The sequence below is a fragment of the Schistocerca serialis genome, chromosome 3 (assembly GCF_023864345.2).
Source record: "Schistocerca serialis cubense isolate TAMUIC-IGC-003099 chromosome 3, iqSchSeri2.2, whole genome shotgun sequence".
NCBI lineage: Eukaryota > Metazoa > Arthropoda > Insecta > Orthoptera > Acrididae > Schistocerca > Schistocerca serialis.
This window is the reverse complement of record NC_064640.1, coordinates 1,016,084,379-1,016,103,145: the sequence shown is the minus strand read 5'-3', so window position 1 is coordinate 1,016,103,145 and position 18,767 is coordinate 1,016,084,379. Positions and strand designations below refer to the sequence as shown.

General features: G+C 44.8%; 1 non-coding gene across 1 annotated transcript; it reads right to left on the bottom strand.

Moving 5' to 3' along the window:
- Positions 1-16,235: 16,235 nt before the first annotated feature.
- Positions 16,236-16,310, bottom strand: Trnas-cga (transfer RNA serine (anticodon CGA)). Its single transcript has one exon. It is a non-coding gene; the product is annotated as a tRNA-Ser (tRNA).
- Between the last annotated feature and the right edge of the window lie 2,457 nt (positions 16,311-18,767).

Below are 18,767 nucleotides of genomic sequence, written 5' to 3'. Positions count from 1 at the left end.
TTGTGGCGCTGTGTTGCAGAAAGTCAATGACAAGTGGGCCCTTGCAGTCAAAGAAAAAGGTTTGCAATCGCAAACTTTTTCCGTAAAGGCACTGACAGTCTTGTCTCAAAATCGGATAAATGTATTAATAGTTATGCCGATTACTTTTGAAATAATTAACGGTTTACATTTGCCCCATATGTCTCGTATTCATTTGACTGCCCTGTATATATGCCGCCGCCTCTGAATCCTTACAGGTCACATCTTCCAGCACCCCAATTCGAACAATATGCCTGCGGGTCGACCACCATTACACTATCTAGTGAAGGACAGTAGCTACTACTCTCTGTACAGCAATATCATTAAGTGGTCTATTTCAACACTAATGTTCCATAAGGTGGAGGTATTGTTTTGGAAGGACGTCACCCTGTATACAGCTACAATTTCGTGACCGCCATGTCTATTGAAGTTTTCTCTGTCGAACGTTATACTACCCCCTCCCTGCCCGAGCAAAGACAAAGCATAGTTGAATCGCTTCCGCCGCGAAGAAACACAGCCGTGAGGAAGCTCAGCTGCTGGAAATACGCGGGAGTCCATCTAACGGCAGCTGTGTGGCTTCCTCTGGGGACAGGTGTAATTCCGTTTGTGCTTATGTAAGCGCTCGAGGCGAGTAGGTAGGCTTCACGTCGACTGGTCTCACTGTTTCGGATAAAGATTTCTAGAACTTCGTTTATGGGAAGTCTTACCGGCACTGTTGTTTTGCAACACCGTTGTTACTGAATCGTAGTAGTGTGTGTGTGTGTGTGTGTTGGGGGAGGGGGGGGGGGGAGGACAGGGTAGATACGGAACCGTAATTCTATAATTATAACAAACAGCTACTACTCTACACGTAGGACAAAATAACAAAATGTTTCAGATGATGTTTTCATTTTTGACTCTGGTATCTCAAATGTCAATAAGTGTTCTAGCTATCGATATGACCAGTTACATTTCAGTCATTAATACGATGACGAGGAATCTTTACACTGTAACGCTTGAGAATTTAGGTGCACAGAACAAATTGTAACGTAACCTTCGTACTGTTGGTGGTATAGTTAAGGTCATAACTCGACCTGGTACGAAGATTACCGTCGCTTGTGTCCTACAGCTCCTGCAAGCTACCCTCTGTAGTAATGGTTTAACAAATTCGTGTGGTCCACGAAATTACAGGCCCCTACGAGTTATTTCCGGGTATTAATAATTTCTAGCGGAAGGCTTTAACCAACCGGTAAAAATTTGATGCAACGGATAATGCAATATCTTTTTAGAACCACAGCAGAAGGCACCTATTCCGGGCTTAATGGGGAGCATAGAGCCATTATTTACTTTTATGACCCAGCATTCAACTGTGGTACTGGCTTTCACCTATTCTTTATGATGAATGGAGGAAATAAGCAGTCGAGGGTATAGGTTAATTGATATTTATTCAATATCGATGGTATTTTAATAACTAGCCGTGTGTCTGTTGGAATATACATCATCACAACTTGTCTCCCTAGTTAACATGATTCAGTTTCGCCACGTAATTATGGAAACGGAGAGGGGGGCGGAGACCTGGCTTCAATGTAATTTTATGCAGGCACACTATTATACCTAAACTCAGGCTTACGATCAATCACTGTAGGTCACACAGAACAAGTTTAGCAAAGACGCTACAAGCGAACTCGGTCAGGCCGCAAGAGTATTTGCCTATTTCAATTTTCGTCAAAATGTACGCTGAAAAAATGGTAGCAAGTGGTGCACTTAACTATGAATGAATCTTGCTTTCAGAAACACCACCAGAGGGGCAGGCGGCTTCTTACCGCACGAGATAATTGTACGCAAAATCTATGAACGCTACTAATAATTCAAAGTACGGGTAATGTAACGGAAGATGATAAACAGAAGGCCGAAATTCTAAGCCTAGCTTTCAAAAACTCGTTTACGGTAGAGGACTGCAACACCATTCCCCCTTTCAATTGAGGAGCGCCGGAATAAAAACCGATAAATCCGCATTTGCTGTTAATACAGAAAGTAACAAATAGTGATCTCTAAGTGGCTCCACAAGCTACAAAAAGAAGAAACACACCGTAAAACGCTTCATGTCGCGTTGTGCTGAAAATTATTTTGTGGCAGCAATTATTATTACTCCAGTATCTCCCCCCTATAGCTCAAACACGCGAATACAGGAAAAGTAGTTATATCGGGTTTTGTTCCGGCGCTCCTCAATTATCGAACATACGCAAGGATGGCTGACATAGCGTTTAGTGTATCTCGGATTGTAAAACAGTTAAGATCCGTAGACGCCAGGAATGCATCTGACCCAGACGGTATCCCCGTAAGATTATATGTTGACTATGCGACAAATATAGCACTATTCTTATGCATAATCTATAAGAGACATTGGAACAGCGGAAATTTCCACGGGCGTGGAAGAAAGCCCAGGCCATAGCAATCTATTAAAAGGTAGAAAATCGGACGCACATAATTACCGGCCAATTTCACTGACATCGATTTGTTCTAGAATCATGGAACATATTTTGTGTTCAGACATAATTACCTTTCTAGACTCTGAGAAGCTCATCTCCAGAAACCATCACGGTTTTGGAAACAACGGTCATGCGAGACACAGGTGGCCCTCTTTGAGCATGATATACAACAGGCTCTAGATATTGGTTCCCAGGTTGATGCCATATTTCTCGACTTTCGAAAGGCGTTCGACTCAGTTCCGCACTGTCGCTTGCTCCAAAAAGTGCACGCTTACGGTCCATCCGATGATATATGCGGTTGGATAGGAAGTTTTCTAACAGACAGAGAGCAGTATGTCGTCCTGAATGGGGTGACTTCAACAGAAACAAGCGTAACTTCAGGTGTGCCCCTGGGCAGCGTAATAGATCCGCTGCTTTTTACGATTTACATAAACAATCTGGTTGATGGTATTGATAACGGCATCAGACTGTTTGCCGATTATGCTGTAGTCTACAGGAAAGTAGTATCACACGAAAGTTGTGAACAAATCAATGAGGATTTGCAGAAAATAAATGCTTGGTGGAATTACTGGCAGTTATCTCTCAATTTTAGTAAGTGTAACCTACTGTGTATAACAAGGCGAAAATCCCCATTAATGTACGAGTACAAAATAAATGCCCAGTCTTTGGAAGCAGTAACATCCGTCAAGTATCTGGGTGTGACTGTTCGAAATGTCTCAAATGGAATGATCAGATTACACAAGCAAAGGGCAAGGGGAACTCTAGACTGCGGTTTATTGGTAGAATCCTGAATCGATGCAGTCCTTCAACAAAGGAAATTGCTTGCAATACGTTAGTTCGTCCAGTCTTATTGTTCGTCTGTATGGGACCCTTACTAGCTGGGTCTCATTCAGTAGATTGTGAAGGTCCACAGAAGAGCAGAAAGATTCGTGGCTGGTACATTTAGCCATCGCGAGAGCGTTACAAATCTCATAGAAAGTTTTAAGTGGCATACACTTGCAAATAGACGACGCGCTAAACGGAAGGGGCTGCTCACTAAATTCCGAAATCGGATCTTCGCTGAGGATGTAGAGCATATATTATTACCACCAACTTTCAAATCGCCCAATGATCACCACTAAAAGATAAGGGAAATTAGAACTCGTACTGAGGCGTTCAGACAGTCGTTTTTCCTTTGTGCGATCCGCGAGTGGAGCAGAGTGGGGAAATATGGCTGGCGCGAAGGTTGGTTGGTTGTTTGGGGAAGGAGACCAGACAGCGTGGTCATCGGTCTCATCGGTTTAGGGAAGGATGTGGAAGGAAGGCGGCCGTGCCCTTTCAGAGGAACCATCCCGGCATTTGCCTGGAGTGATTTAGGGAAATCACGGAAAACCTAAATCAGGATGGCCGGACGCGGGATTGAACCGTCGTCCTCCCGAATGCGAGTCCAGTGTCTAACCACTGCTCCACCTCGCTCGGTGCTGGCGCGAACTGTTCCCTCCGCCACACACCGCTTAGTGGCTAGCAGAGTATATATGTAGATGTAGATGTATAGTTATTCACTCGACTACTATACATTTTTAGACTGAAACTGCAGTTTACCAATGTGGCGGTTACTCCGACCGACCACGTGGCGGGAAAGCAAGTACACAAAGGAAACATATGAAAAATAAATAAAAATGCCCCAAAATATTACTGTAAAAAAGGACCACATTAAAATACATTAAATGAGTGGACTTCGTTAAATACAAAGCAATAATGCGACCGCGAGCTTAAGGCCCATGGTGGGTGGCCTGACCAAGGCACAAACGCAAAATTTCTACTGAAATTTGACTAAAGTATGAAAATAAGCTCCGTTATGGGGGTTTCGTGGTAATATCACACCTGATTTCAACATCTGGATCATATTAACGAGCTCCCCATAAGGGAGCTTATTTTCATAATTTAATCAAATTTCAGTAGAAATTTGCGTTTGTGCCTTGGTCAGGCCACGCACCACGGGCCTTAAGACATTCTGATACCTTTGTTAACATTACCAAAATCAAGAGTTGCGTCTCCATGTCTGTCCAGTGCCGCTACCCAGGAACAAGTGGACCTGCGGACACCTCGCCTAACTGTCGTTCGTTCAAAAGGTGGTGGATGGGGTGGTTCGCCAACCTGACAGAGCCAATAATCCTGCCTTCGCGACCTCTCTGACCTGACTTGCACACTATCTTTGCTAAACTTGTTCGCGTTTAGGGAGTTGGTACTATCCTACCACACAACCACTCTACTCATGCAATGCTACGACCTCTGACGAAAGCTTTCTGCTACTTCACATAATATCTCAGTCATACAGTTCAATGTCGCATAAGGGAAAAGATGCAAGGAAATGTGGAACACACGAAATAAAAAATCAATGAATAGATAAATAAACACCGCTTGGTCCAGTCTCTCCTGCTTGTTACCCACGGATTTACTTCTGCAGAGTAAAAACACTCTCGCTATAATTATCCTGTAGCGGAATTTATTGAGAAAAATATGGAACGGGAGACCAAGTTCCGTTTCAAAATCATTGGTGGTTGTCAACAAAACAAATCATTGGCGGTTGTTAACGAACATTTTATACAGTAATTAGAGTCAATTGGCAGGATTTTATTCTATGAATGATACATCTGTTTCTGAAGTATAATAAGTCGCTCCCGCCAAAACAAATCAGTTATAATTTGCTGAAAGTGGATTCTTCTGTTCTTTTCCTGAAAAAGAATGATAACGTACGTCGACGCACAACTAACTGAGAATGTGTGTCTTAATTTAGCTGCTTAATAAATACTCGATTGCTTAATAATGGACATTAGGACGTTAAAAATTTCCTGCTGTTCTGTTTGATTTCCGTTGCGTTATTGTCTACTTACTCGAAATTTCTACGAAAAATTATAGATATTCTTTTAAACGACCACCGGTTAAATTCAACATTTGCCAAAACCGATATATCCCCCCCCCCTCATCCCCCCCCCCCCCACATACACACACAGCTGAGCCAGAACATTGTCTCCTCTCTTTTCACCACACCCTCCAATCAATCAAATGAACGTGAATTGGTCTTCCGGATAAGCTGTTGGTGAAGGTATAAAATCTTCATAACGTAAATGGAGCTATGCCATAAATTAATCCCTCAATATGCCATTATTGCCTCACAGACATCATCAGCTCCGTTCACAGTAGGTGTGGGAATATATTCGTTGCGCTATGAAACACTGAAAAGATGTTGTCTGGTCACATTAGAAATCTTACCTGTTACACCAGGTCTACTGTCTTGTCACAACACTCGTTCTCCCAAGAGAACGCTTGCTCGACGTACGCACCATAGTGCGTGCATAGATTAGTGACAGGGTATCTATGCTCTAGAGACCTCATCTGAGCTTCCTTAGCACATAGGGTTGCTACAGACGGCGTTATAAAATCTGTAGATCGATTCAATACCATTGTTGTTTCATGAGTGAAGCATCCATAGTCCGCAGTGCATTTTTCAAGGAGACAAGTGTTCATATTTCAGTTCCAGAATCATAACGTAATATGGACGAGAGATGACCGTCATTTCGCTGCAGTACAATAAAATACAAGGCTGTTAGTGAGTCTTTGTTTAAAAAAAAATAAAGGAAACACTGCTTTAATTGTGGTGCTGGCAGCTGGTTCTAGGCGCTTCAGTCTTGTACCACGCGACCGCTACGGTCGCAGGTTCGGATCCTGTCTCCGGCACGGATGTGTATGATGTCCTTAGGTTGGTTAGGTTTAAGTAGTTCTAAGTTTCAGGGAAAGTCTTGAGTACATAGGAAGTAAATATCCAAATTATCCATTAGTTATAGGTGCAGACTTTAATCTAGCATCCATTGACTGGGAAAATTACACGTTCATCACAGGGGGCAGAGGCAAAGATTCGTGTGAAGTTATTGTAGAAGCGTTCTCAACATACAACCTTGAACAATTGCTCATAAAACCAACTCGAGATGGGAACATACTAGATATCTTGGCGACAAACAGACCTGATCTTTTTGAGGAAGTTAATTTAGAAGAAGGTCCTAGTGACCATAAAGTCGTTGTGGCTTCTATGTCAGTGGAAGTTGCAAAAAAAAAAAAAAAAAAAAAAAAAAAAAGCAGCATAGAGTTTTCTTGTTTGGGAAAGCAAATAAAAGTGTCATTAATGAATATCTTCATAGTCAGCTCCAAGCATTCACCGCGGGACACAAAGATATTGAGCATCTTTGGTCGGAATTTAAAGGTATTGTCCACCATGTGCTAGAGAAGTATGTGCCTCGCAAAAGTATAGGGGAGGGAAAGGATCCATCTAGGTACAACAAACGTATTAGGAAGTTGCTGAGAAACCAGAGAATTATGCACAGTCGTTTTAAACGTAGTCACTGCCCCGCTGACAAACAGAAATTATGAAAAATGAAAGCAGCTGTCAGAAGGACAATAAGAGACTCTTTTAACGAATTTGAAAGCAATATTTTATTTGCATATTCCAAAAATAGCCCCAAAAAAATTTAGTCGTACGTAAAATCTATGAACGCTACAAATAATTCAATAGCTTCTCTTGCTGACAGTACAGGTAATGTAACTGATGATGATAAACAGAAGGCCGAAATTCTAAACCTAGCTTTCAAAAACTCTTTTACGATAGAGGACTGCAACACCATTCCCCTTTCAATTATCGAACAAAAGAAAGGACGGCTGACATAGTGTTTAGCGTATCTCGGATAGTATATCAATTAAGATCCTTAGACGCCAGGAAGGCATCTGGCCCAGACGGTGTCCCCGTAAGATTTTATGTTGACTATGCTGCAAATATAGCACCATTCGTATCTGTCATCTATCACAGATCACTGGAACGGCGGGAAGTTCCACGGGACTGGAAGAAGGCCCAAGTCATAGCAATCTATAAAAAGGATAGAAAATCGGATGCACATAATTACCGGCCAATTTCACTGGCATCGATTTGTTCTAGAATCGTGGAACATACTTTGTGTTCAGACATAATTACCTTTCTAGACTCTGAGAAGCTCATCTGCAGAAACCAGCACGGTTTTAGGAAACAGCGGCCATGCGAGACACAGTTGGCCCTCTTTGAGCTTGATATACAGCATGCTCTAGATACCGGCTCCCAGGTTGATGCCATATTTCTCGACTTTCGAAAGGCGTTCGACTCAGTTCCGCACTGTCGCTTGCTAAAAAAAGTGCGCGCTCACGGTCTACCCAGTGACATATGCTGTTGGATAGAAAGTTTTATAACAGACACGGAGCAGTATGTCGTCCTGAATGGGGTAACTTCAACAGAAACAAGAGTAACTTCAGGTGTGCCCCAGGGCAGCGTAATAGGTCTCTGCTTTTTAAGATTTACATAAACGTTCTGGTTGATGGTATTGACAGCGGCCTTAGACTGTTTGCTGATGATGCTGTAGTCTACAGGAAAGTAGTATCACACGAAAGTTGTGAACAAATCAATGAGGATTTGCAGAAAATAAATGCGTGGTGTAATGACTGGCAGTTATCTCTCAATATTAGTAACTGTAACCTACTGGGAATAACAAGGCGAAAATCCCCATTAATGTATGAGTACAAAATAAATGATCAGTCTTTGGAAGCGGTAACATCAGTGAAGTATCTGGGTGTGACTATTAGAAATGATCTCAAATGGAATGATCAGATTACACAAGTAACGGGTAAGGCGAACTCTAGACTGCGGTTTATTGGTAGATTTCGATGCAGTCCTTCAACAAAGGAAATTGCTTGCAATACGTTAGTTCGTCCAGTCTTATTGTTCGTCTGTATGGGACCCTTACTAGCTGGGTCTCATTCAGTAGATTGTGAAGGTCCACAGAAGAGCAGAAAGATTCGTGGCTGGTACATTTAGCCATCGCGAGAGCGTTACAAATCTCATAGAAAGTTTTAAGGGGCATACACTTGCAAATAGACGACGCGCTAAACGGAAGGGGCTGCTCACTAAATTCCGAAATCGGATCTTCGCTGAGGATGTAGAGCATATATTATTACCACCAACTTTCAAATCGCCCAATGATCACCACTAAAAGATAAGGGAAATTAGAACTCGTACTGAGGCGTTCAGACAGTCGTTTTTCCCTCGCGCGATCCGCGAGTGGAACAGAGAGGGGTTGAGGGGGGGTGGGGTGGGGGGGGGGGCGAGTTGTGCCCTCCGCCACACACCGCTTGGTGGCTAGCGGAGTGTATATGTAGATGTACAATTGGATTCTCCTCATGCGCATTGTGTCTGTTATTTTGGAGATATTTTTATATATTTCTGCATTGGGTTTTGGATAATGTACATCATCTTTAGTTCTTGGTCCTAGGATTTTCCACATTGTTTTACGTTCTTTCACTTCTAATTCCCCTTTTAGTGTTCTGTGTTGCAGGTTTTGTGCCTCAGATGCGTAGAGAGCTTCGGGTTTAATTACTGTTGTGTAGTGCCGTATTTTGCAGTTCCACGAGAGACTCTTTTTGTTGTAAGGGTTTTTTTGTTAACCGAAACGCCGTCACCATTTTCTGGACTCTTGACCTGATAGATTTCTTTTCATTACAATTTTCTGCAATCCATTCACCTAAATATTTTAATTCTTTTACTCGAGAGATGTAGTTATTGCCAATATTGAGATCAGAAGGTGCATCTTTGATGTCAGTCATAAATTTTTATGTTTCAAATGTATTTTGTAATCCAATCAATAATTGTTAGTCTAAATACATTTATATAACTATAAACATTAATTAAACTGCAGAGCTTCAGCGTTGTAATTACAGTAAATATTTTGCTTTTTATGTGACCAATAATAGCTTCGGCGTTTTATCACATCTGTAATTTTAAAGTATGTTTCTCTAAATGCTGTCATATTAGCATCCATATATGAAATGAAGAGCGAAATGAACTGGTACACCTGCCTAATATAGTGTAGGGCCCTTCACGAGCACGCAGAAGTGCAGTAACACGACGTGGTATAGACTCCACTAATGTCTGAAATAGTGCTGGAGGGAATTGACACAATGAATCTTGCAGGGCTTTCCATAAATCCTTAGGATTACGAGGAGGTGAAGATCTTTTCTGAACAGTTCGTTGCAAGGCATCCCATATGTGGTCAATAATGTTTATGTCTGGGGAGTTTGGTGGCTAGTTGAAGTGTTTAAACTCGGAGGAGTGTTCCTGGTGCCATTCTGTAGCAGTTCTGGAGGCGTGTGGTGTTGCATTGTCCTGCTGGAACTGCCCAAGTCCGTCGTAATGCACAGGGGACATGAATGGGCGTAGGTGATCAGACAGGGTGTTTACGTACATGTCACCTGTCAGAGTCGTATCTAGACGTATCAGGGGTCCCATATCACTCAACCTGCACACACCCCACGCCGTTACAGAGTCCCCACCAGCTTGAACAGTCCCCTGCAGACACCCTGGGTCCATAGATTCATGAGATTGTCTCCATACCCGTGCACATCCAACCGCTCGATAAAATTTGAAACGGGACTCGTCCGACCGCGCAACATGTTTCCAATCATCAACTGTCCAATGTCTGTGTTGACGGGCCCAGACGAGGCGTAAAGCCTTGTGTCATGCAGTCATCAAGGGCCTTTGGCTCTGAAAGCCCATATCGCTGATTTTTCGTTGAATGATTCGCACGCAGACACTTGTTGATGGCCAAGCACTGAAACCTGCAGCAATTTGCGGAAGGGTTGCTCTTCTGCCACGTTGAACGATTCTCTTCAGTCTTCGTTGGTCCCATTCTCGCAGCATCTTTCTCCGGCCACAGCGATGTCGGAGATTTGATGTTTTACCCGATTCATGATATTCACAGTACACTCGTGACATGGTCGCACAGAAAAATAACACCACGTTAAAATTCAATTCAATGTTGATAACCTGCCATTGTAGCAGCAATGACCGATCTAACAACTGCACAGTATTTTGCCTGTTTACATATCTCTGTATTTGAATACGCATGCCTATACCAGTTTCTTTGGCGCTTCAATGTACAACATTGGGAACGCTACTGTAAGCCTAAAACGATTCTTGAGCTAAATAAATAGCCGAGAGACATTCAACGCTTTAACTTTTCATTTTTAATACGAAAGTTTTCTCTGAAGAAAAAATAGAACATCCATTTAGCATTGCACATGTCTCTTGATGCCACCTACATTTGCACCAGCAGCCTCGCTGAATACACCGGTACACGTCAGATCACCAGAGCTAAAGGGTGACGTCAGTAATTGCATGGGTAACCGCACAGGTATATCATCAAAATGGTTCAAATGGCTCTGAGCACTATGGGACTCAACTGCTGAGGTCATTAGTCCCCTAGAACTTAGAACTAGTTAAACCTAACTAACCTAAGGACATCACAAACATCCATGCCCGAGGCAGGATTCGAACCTGCGACCGTAGCGGTCTTGCGGTTCCAGACTGCAGCGCCATTAACCGCACGGCCACTTCGGCCGGCAGGTATATCATCCGCTGTTACAAATTTTCGATTTGCCTTTAAGTCAAAGAGGAAGAGGGGTGGTAGCGTAATGTTCCTGATGACCACACTTTGTGCCAATGTCCAGAATTAAATTCCAATCCTGTCCGCAGTGTCTCATGGAGTGAGGGCAAGTGATACTGTTGATGGTGATACGTCTCTCGGATGGTGGCCCCCTTGATGCTATTCGAGAGGATTAGGCTACGTGCCGGCAGCGGGTTTCACGCCCTCCTTTCCCTCATCTCCACACAACACAAACACGACGCCACACTACACACAGTCATCTACATGTATCGGACACAGTTAACACACAAATATCGCACTTCGCAAAGGAAAGTTGCCAGTGTGCACGGAGAATAGGGAAAACCTTCCCAATCAGGCTGCTCCCAGCCAACTATGCCATACAAATGTACTTTTTCCTACATGTGTCACAGAAACGTGCTTATGTGACTTACCCCTCCCCGCAACCCAAGACCATCTTTTAGTCCAAATGAAGAAATTTTGTAGTTTATCTTAAGAGAAGCATCTTTCTCTCCTGAATAACGTGACAGTTCGCTCATTGGTCGAAACGCGTTTCTCTACTCTTTTCTACTGTAAAATTCCGAAACCTTTCATAATCACGTAACAAATGGAACGTACGAGCAAACGCGGACACAGATAGTAAAGTTTCCTGAAGAAAAATTACCTCAAGATAAATAATTGTAACTGATTTAATCTCCATGTTCGACATTATTCTGAGGGTGAAGCTGCTAGACACTAAAAGTAAGAATCAGTCGCGGTGTAAATTTTCACTGTGACGACATCGGCTCTGTTACACACATTGTTAGCTATTACCAGGTGATATATATTCCACTGCTATTTACACTGGCCTGAAAGGTCTCTAAAATTTAAAACAGAAACGTCAGGTTGTAGAACTTGTAATCAATTTTTAACGAATACCGCCTATACTGGTGCATGCAGCGAAGGAAGTGTGTGACGGGAACTATTTATTGAGTTCAAATGCTAAATTTAACTCTCGCAGCTCAAAGAAACACTACAGTGCATCATGTCGACATACGTCAACTCTATTACGCTACTTTTTCTCAGAAAATTCAGAAAATAAATGCACACAATAGAAAATATATAATGGTATCACTAAGCTGTTTCTACAAACTTGCAATTCCACCATTTCAAGGTTCCTGACTTTCGTGTTCATATATAATTTCCCTACCTGAGTTCATAAGCATCACTGGGGTTGTTACATAAAGAAGTGAGTCTATCAGGCTTCAGCCTAAGTAGCTATTGATTGTTAATCTTTGTCTGGTGTCGATATAACACTGGATTACATGTACATCACCGTATTAAATATTATGACATTGGTGAGGACGAGATTATGAAGTCTGAAAAAAAGAAAGAATGCGATAACAGAAGGGCAAATACAGTATATATATTAATAATCAGCACTTACTGATTGTGATTATGTCGAGGGTAAAAAAATCACAAACAAGACTTATAAATCGTCATATTATAGAAAACTGTGGTTGCTTCAGTATCTCGATATCGAAAGCTGTTACAGTCTTTGCCCATGCAGTGAAACACCACCCAGGTGAGACAAATCCAGTCGATACAGCAACTAGAAGAAAATTAGGGTTTAACGTCCCGCTGACGCGAGGTGATAAGAGAGGGAGTACATGCTTCGACTGGGGAAGGAAATCAGCTTAGCCCTTTCACAAGGAAACATCCCGGCAATCTCTTTAAGCCACAAAGAAGTCACAGGAAATATAAATCTGTGTGGCCGGAAGGTACTTTGAATCAGCTTCCTCTCCAGTTCAGCGTCATTCCGCTGCTCCTGTTTGGAACTCGCAATTACCAGCTCACATGTTCACCACATGACCATTTTGATGCTACGTCCTCTGCCACAGAGGAGTGCATCAGTACTTTCGTCCTACACACGGTCGCTATGATTGGACTACAAAGTCGTTGGGCGTCCAAGGATTCCACATGTAAGCAACATAGGAAGTGACTCGTCCACCAGGCATCCAGACACGAAGCAGTTGTATGACGACCTCTGATTCAGCAGTCGTCGCCTCTTACATGTTCCGGTGCACATCCACTTCTGTAATGAACAATCCGCTGCCCTCTTGTAGTTCGGCCCTCATTCGTGGGTGCAAGTCCCCCGTTCAGACATAAACGCAAAACATTACGACCACTGTCCACCGAGAGATTTAATGCCGCATGGTTTGCAGGCACGTGACATGATAAGGACTGGACACTGACGAAAAAAGTAGGGTACCCAGAAGTGGAGGACGAAACGAAATAAAACTTCACGAGTGGAGAGAGTATGTTATGTTACTCGTATTTCAGAGATTACGGAATCGAATCAAATTTACAAAGAACTTACCAGTAACACATAGCACCTCTTCTGACCTGGATGCATCCATTGATTCTGTTGGATAGGGTATCGCAAACCGCTTGAATCTTCTCCTGAGGTAAGCTGTCCAATAATTCGAGTAACTGGACCTATATATTATTGATACTGGGACATAGTTAACATTCGAGCTGCCACCACCGATGTTCTATCGGGGACCTTCCTTACCAAAGGTATAACTCAAAATCACGCAGACAGTTCATAGATACTCGTGGCACGAGCGGACGAGCACTGTCCTGTTGAAAAATGGCGCTATGATACTGTCACGTGAGAGGTAACACCTGTGGAGGCAGAATGTCCCTGACGTACCATAATTCCCTCAGCTGCTACCAAACTTGACCTGAAATCATATGCAATGACTCCCCACACCATGGTTCCATGAGTAACACCGCTTCCCACTTACGGTACGACTCCAAATGCAGCCGTTTGTGTTGGGGCGTTAACGGCAGCCCATGCACTAGTCTGGCTGCTGCCAGTGTCAGACCAGTGGTGCAGGATAGCACAGGATGTTGTGGGAACTCCATTAGTTGTTCTCGGATGGCAGGTGGATATAAACTTCAACTTTTCTTGATTATTCCCTCCCTAAGAGGACTATCAGCTGAGCCTCGGTTTCACAACCAGTCGGGTTTAACCTTTCGATGGCCAACACTTAATGCACACGGTTAATCGTTCAGACTACATCCTTGCAGCTAAAAACAGTATGCTTGGTGTACTATCAGAACCCTTTCTTTCGGGGCAGTAACTGGCAGCGAAATTTAGCAGGCTCGTATATTGACAGAAATCTCATCTTGCGTCTCCACCGAAACGATGATAGCTTGCTCGTGAGTATTCGTTTCCATAGCGGCTACCCTTTCAGTGTGGCTGCTTCTGTGCTTCGTGCCATCGTTACTCAGCTTTACACAACAACTGTACGTGCTTCCATCTGATACCACAGGATTCATGGGCTCCAGGCAAAACGTCAGAAGCTTTCATTGTTTGTCTATTTGCTTTTGATTCGATCGAGTTCCGCGAAGCTTCGGAAAGAGCACACACTGATAACAACGAGTTGGAAGATGCAATCACGCCAGGGGTGATTTTCTGTTTGAGTTAAAGATTTTTTTGTAATTATTATTCTGTGAGGGCATTCAAAGGTTGCTCTGTCTCGTAGCTCCGCAGTTCGGAACTTCCGAGTGCTTGTATTATTGAAAATAATATTGGCTCTGCTATTGTGATTTAAAAAAGGACAGGAGGACATAATTATACTTCTTCTCTTCTTTGATTTGTGCATGTAGTTCTTAACATGATAAGTGAGAACGTAGAGACACATTTCAGTGTGTACAGCAGAGATTACCAGAAACAGCAGATTCATAGTGAGTTAAACACTTTCATGAAGTACCCATTCGCGTCTAAGATGTAACAGGAGCGGAGCTGCTACTTTTAGTTAAGAGCTGAGGTCGAACTGTTAAATTAAAAGATTATCGATCTGCAGTTTCCAAATAAGATAATACAGTAACTAATAGGCAACAGACTGGCCCACATGTAAAAATTAGTATTTTTTCATTTGATAAGAACGTTTTTTTGTCTAAGATTTTTCGAAGTGAAATTACACTGACTGAAAAAATCGCAACACCAATAATAAGTTTGTGGCAAATACACGAAAGTTGGTAAGCGTGTTTCTTCATCTGAAAGATGAGGTCTATTTAAATTTCACGCCGGTCGCATTAGATTGGTACTAGTCAGGTTTGCTTTAAGTACGCGCTGCAACGGTCATGAGCGCGTGCTACAGGCTGGGTCCCTGGAAGTGTTTTCTTGTACGAGTGCGTGTCCGTGTCGTATCGTTGTACTTTTCACTGTATATCAGCGTTGTTTACCTGCCTTGTCGGCGTTGGTATTTCGTAGTTTTTGCCCCAGATTAGCTGGGAAGTTTTCGGTGTACATAGTCCTCTCGTGCTGTGTCCCTAGCTACGTCAGGCAGACCCATGTGTATCATGGAGGAATCCGCGGAGCAATTTTCGCGGCTCTCCGACTCTTCCACCGCCGCCCCTCGGGGTGAACCGTGTCGGAAACGCCACTTAAAACTATTTGGAAATGTGTGGCAAGGTCTTATGGGACCAAACTGCTGACTTCATCGGTACCTTAGCCTACACACTACTTAATCTAACTTATGCTGTGGACGACGCCCACACCCATGCCTGAGGGAGAACTCGAACCTCCGACGGGGGGAGCCACACGGACCGTGACAAGGCGCCTCACACCGTGCGGCTACCCCACGCGGCAAACGCCGCTCACCCCGGCTTCCTGTCGCGCTAGATGTTCTGCCCACCTCGCAACAGGCGAAGGATCGTTTGAATCTCGCCAAGCGCCACAAATCGCCGGTGGATACCACCGCCACTGAAACCGATAACCGTGACGACTGTCCACCGTCCCGTGTCAGGGACCGTTCTTCCGTGTCGTCGTCTCCCGACGACTCACCTGACCGCTTAGTAACTGATCTTTCTCATAGTGAGACGGCGAACGCCTCGGATGTGTCTGACCTCCACAGTGGCGAGCCTGCTGGGCACCCTGACCCAGACGCTCCTCCGCCCACGCAGGCCGTGGTGACAGCGGATCGTGCTCCGATACCTCCTCCTGGGTGACCCTGCACCGGATGGTCCTGTGGTTGAGGAAATGGCTCCTGCTCCCGACCCTCTCTCTCAAGAGACCCTGTCAAGACCTCAGAAGAAAGAGAGGATACCCCCTACTGTGGTATATAATGTCACTAATTATACAAAATTGAACACTGAGCTCCAGCGGCTCATTCTAGGCCCATTGCGAGCTGTTTGCCCATGTGAAATACCTGCTCTACAGTAGGGACGACTATCTTACCACTGAAACTTCCTGGCAGATTAAAACTGTCTGCCCGACCGAGACTCGAACTCGGGACCTTTGCCTTTCGCGGGCAAATGCTCTACCAACTGAGCTACCGAAGCACGACTCACGCCCGATACTCACAGCTTTACTTCTGTCAGTATCTCGTCTCCTACCTTCCAAACTTTACAGAAGCTCTTCTGCGAACCTTGCATTCTGGAAACATCCCCCAGGCTGTGGCTAAGCCATGTCTCCGCTGTATCCTTTCTTTCAGGAGTGTTAGTTGGTTGGTTGGTTGGTTTGGGGAAGGAGACCAGACAGCGAGGTCATCGGTCTCATCGGATTAGGGAAGGACGGGGAAGGAAGTTGGCCGTGCCCTTTGAAAGGAACCATCCCGGCATTTGCCTGGAGCGATTTAGGGAAATCACGGAAAACCTAAATCAGGATGGCCGGACGCGGGATTGAACCGTCGCCCTCCCGAATGCGAGTCCAGTGTCTAACCACTGCGCCACCTCGCTCGGTCAGGAGTGTTAGTTCTGCAAGGTTCGCAGAAGAGCTTCTGTAAAGTTTGGAAGGTAGGAGACGAGATACTGGCAGAAGTAAAGCTGTGAGTACCGGCCGTGAGTCGTGCTTCGGTAGCTCATTTGGTAGAGCACTTGCCCGCGAAAGGCAAAGGTCCCGAGTTCGAGTCTCGGTCGGGCACACAGTTTTAATCTGCCAGGAAGTTTCATATCAGCGCACACTCCGCTGCAGAGTGAAAATCTCATATCTTACCACTGTCTACTTTGTCAGATCAAGGGCGATGCTTTACTTTATCCACCAGATGTCAGGTAATCGCCAAACCAAAATCGTCATCAGGGACTTGCCACCAGAGGTTATGGCACAGGAGGTCAAGAAGGAACTGCTTCGGCTCTGTTTTGAAGATCCTTTGGTCCACCAGTATAGCAAGAGGGATACTGAGACCCGGGTGTTGATCCCCTGCCCTATCCACATAGTCTCCCTTCCCCGGAGGTAGGATAGAGCGGATTTACCAACTGTGGTACCTTTTCTACACGAATGTCCGGATTGAATCGTATGAGGGCCGCAACAGGCCAATAATCTGTTTTGCAAATGCCAACGTTTTCGACATACTGAGAATCATTGCTCCCTGCCATTGTCGTGTGTTAAGTGTGCCAGCCCACGTTTAGTGGAGAACTGCACGGCCCCCACCTTGGAGAAATCTACCTGGACCAGGTGATTGGGCACGACCCGTGATCCACACCACGCTGATCGAAGTGGCCGCGCGGTTCTGGCGCTGCAGTCTGGAACCGCGAGACCGCTACGGTCGCAGGTTCGAATCCTGCCTCGGGCATGGATGTGTGTGATGTCCTTAGGTTAGTTAGGTTTAACTAGTTCTAAGTTCTAGGGGACTAATGGCCTCAGCAGTTGAGTCCCATAGTGCTCAGAGCCATTTGAACCATCCACACCACATGGTATCCTGGAGGAGGTGCCCTGTTTACCAGAAGGCACTGAAGTCTTCCCATTCTCCCAGAATGAAACCAAGAACAAATCGCCGTCCCCCACTGCAGTGGGACACGACCAACTTCCCTGTCTTGCAGGGCCAGCACGGTGCACCGCCCTTGGCAGCTGCTCTGGTACCAGAAACTCAGGCACCAGACAGTTCTGTTGCACCTGTGCCCCCTTCTGCCCAGACCCACGTGACATCCTTTGCTGCTGCAGCCTGATCTCCTCCTCATTGTCCATCTTCCATGATGGCTTCCACTGCACACCGACTACAGGAGCCAGCTGCAGCCCCCTCCAATACACCTGTGACTGGATCCTAGCCCTCTGCCCCTATCCCTACTCTGCCTACTACTACACCCGCCCCTGCCCATTTTTAATGCCAATTGCATCAAACAAATGAAGACGGAGTTGAATTCCTTTCTCCATGACCATTGTGTGGATATTTTACTGGTCACAGAAACTCACCTCAAACAGGCAGACGTTTTCTGCCTTCACAACATGGTGTGTTACCACTCTCACTGCCTCGACCACTGTGGTGAAGGCTTGGCAGTGTTCTCCAACAAAGCTTTTCTCCATACCTAAGAGACTCTCCAGCAAATGGAACACATAGAGGCCACAGCAGTTACTTTCTCCACACACCTTGGTGTCATTACCTTTGCAGCAGTGTATTGGAGCCAAAACAATCCACTGCTGGAAGCAGACCTCCACACATTGACATCCTTTGACAGGCTCATCGTTGGGGTGGTCTCAATGCCAAACACCTGGCTTGGATTCTCAGGTCTCTAGCCCCAAAGGCCAGCTCCTCCTTGACCTGGAGGATACTTTAGCGCTATCGGTTTATGGCCCCACAAACCTACCCATATCCCAGTCCATTCTAACTGCCAGCCAGAATGTTCTGGATGTGGCCATCTTCAAAAACATTGCTGCTCAGTTTTCACAGGAAACTGTCCACAATTTGGCCTCCGACCATGACCCAGTACTCCTGCACCTCACCGATGCTGCCCTTTCATTTGACGTTCATTCCACTGTGACCCTCACCGATTGAGACAAGTTTGCCAGGGTACTTAATAACACGAC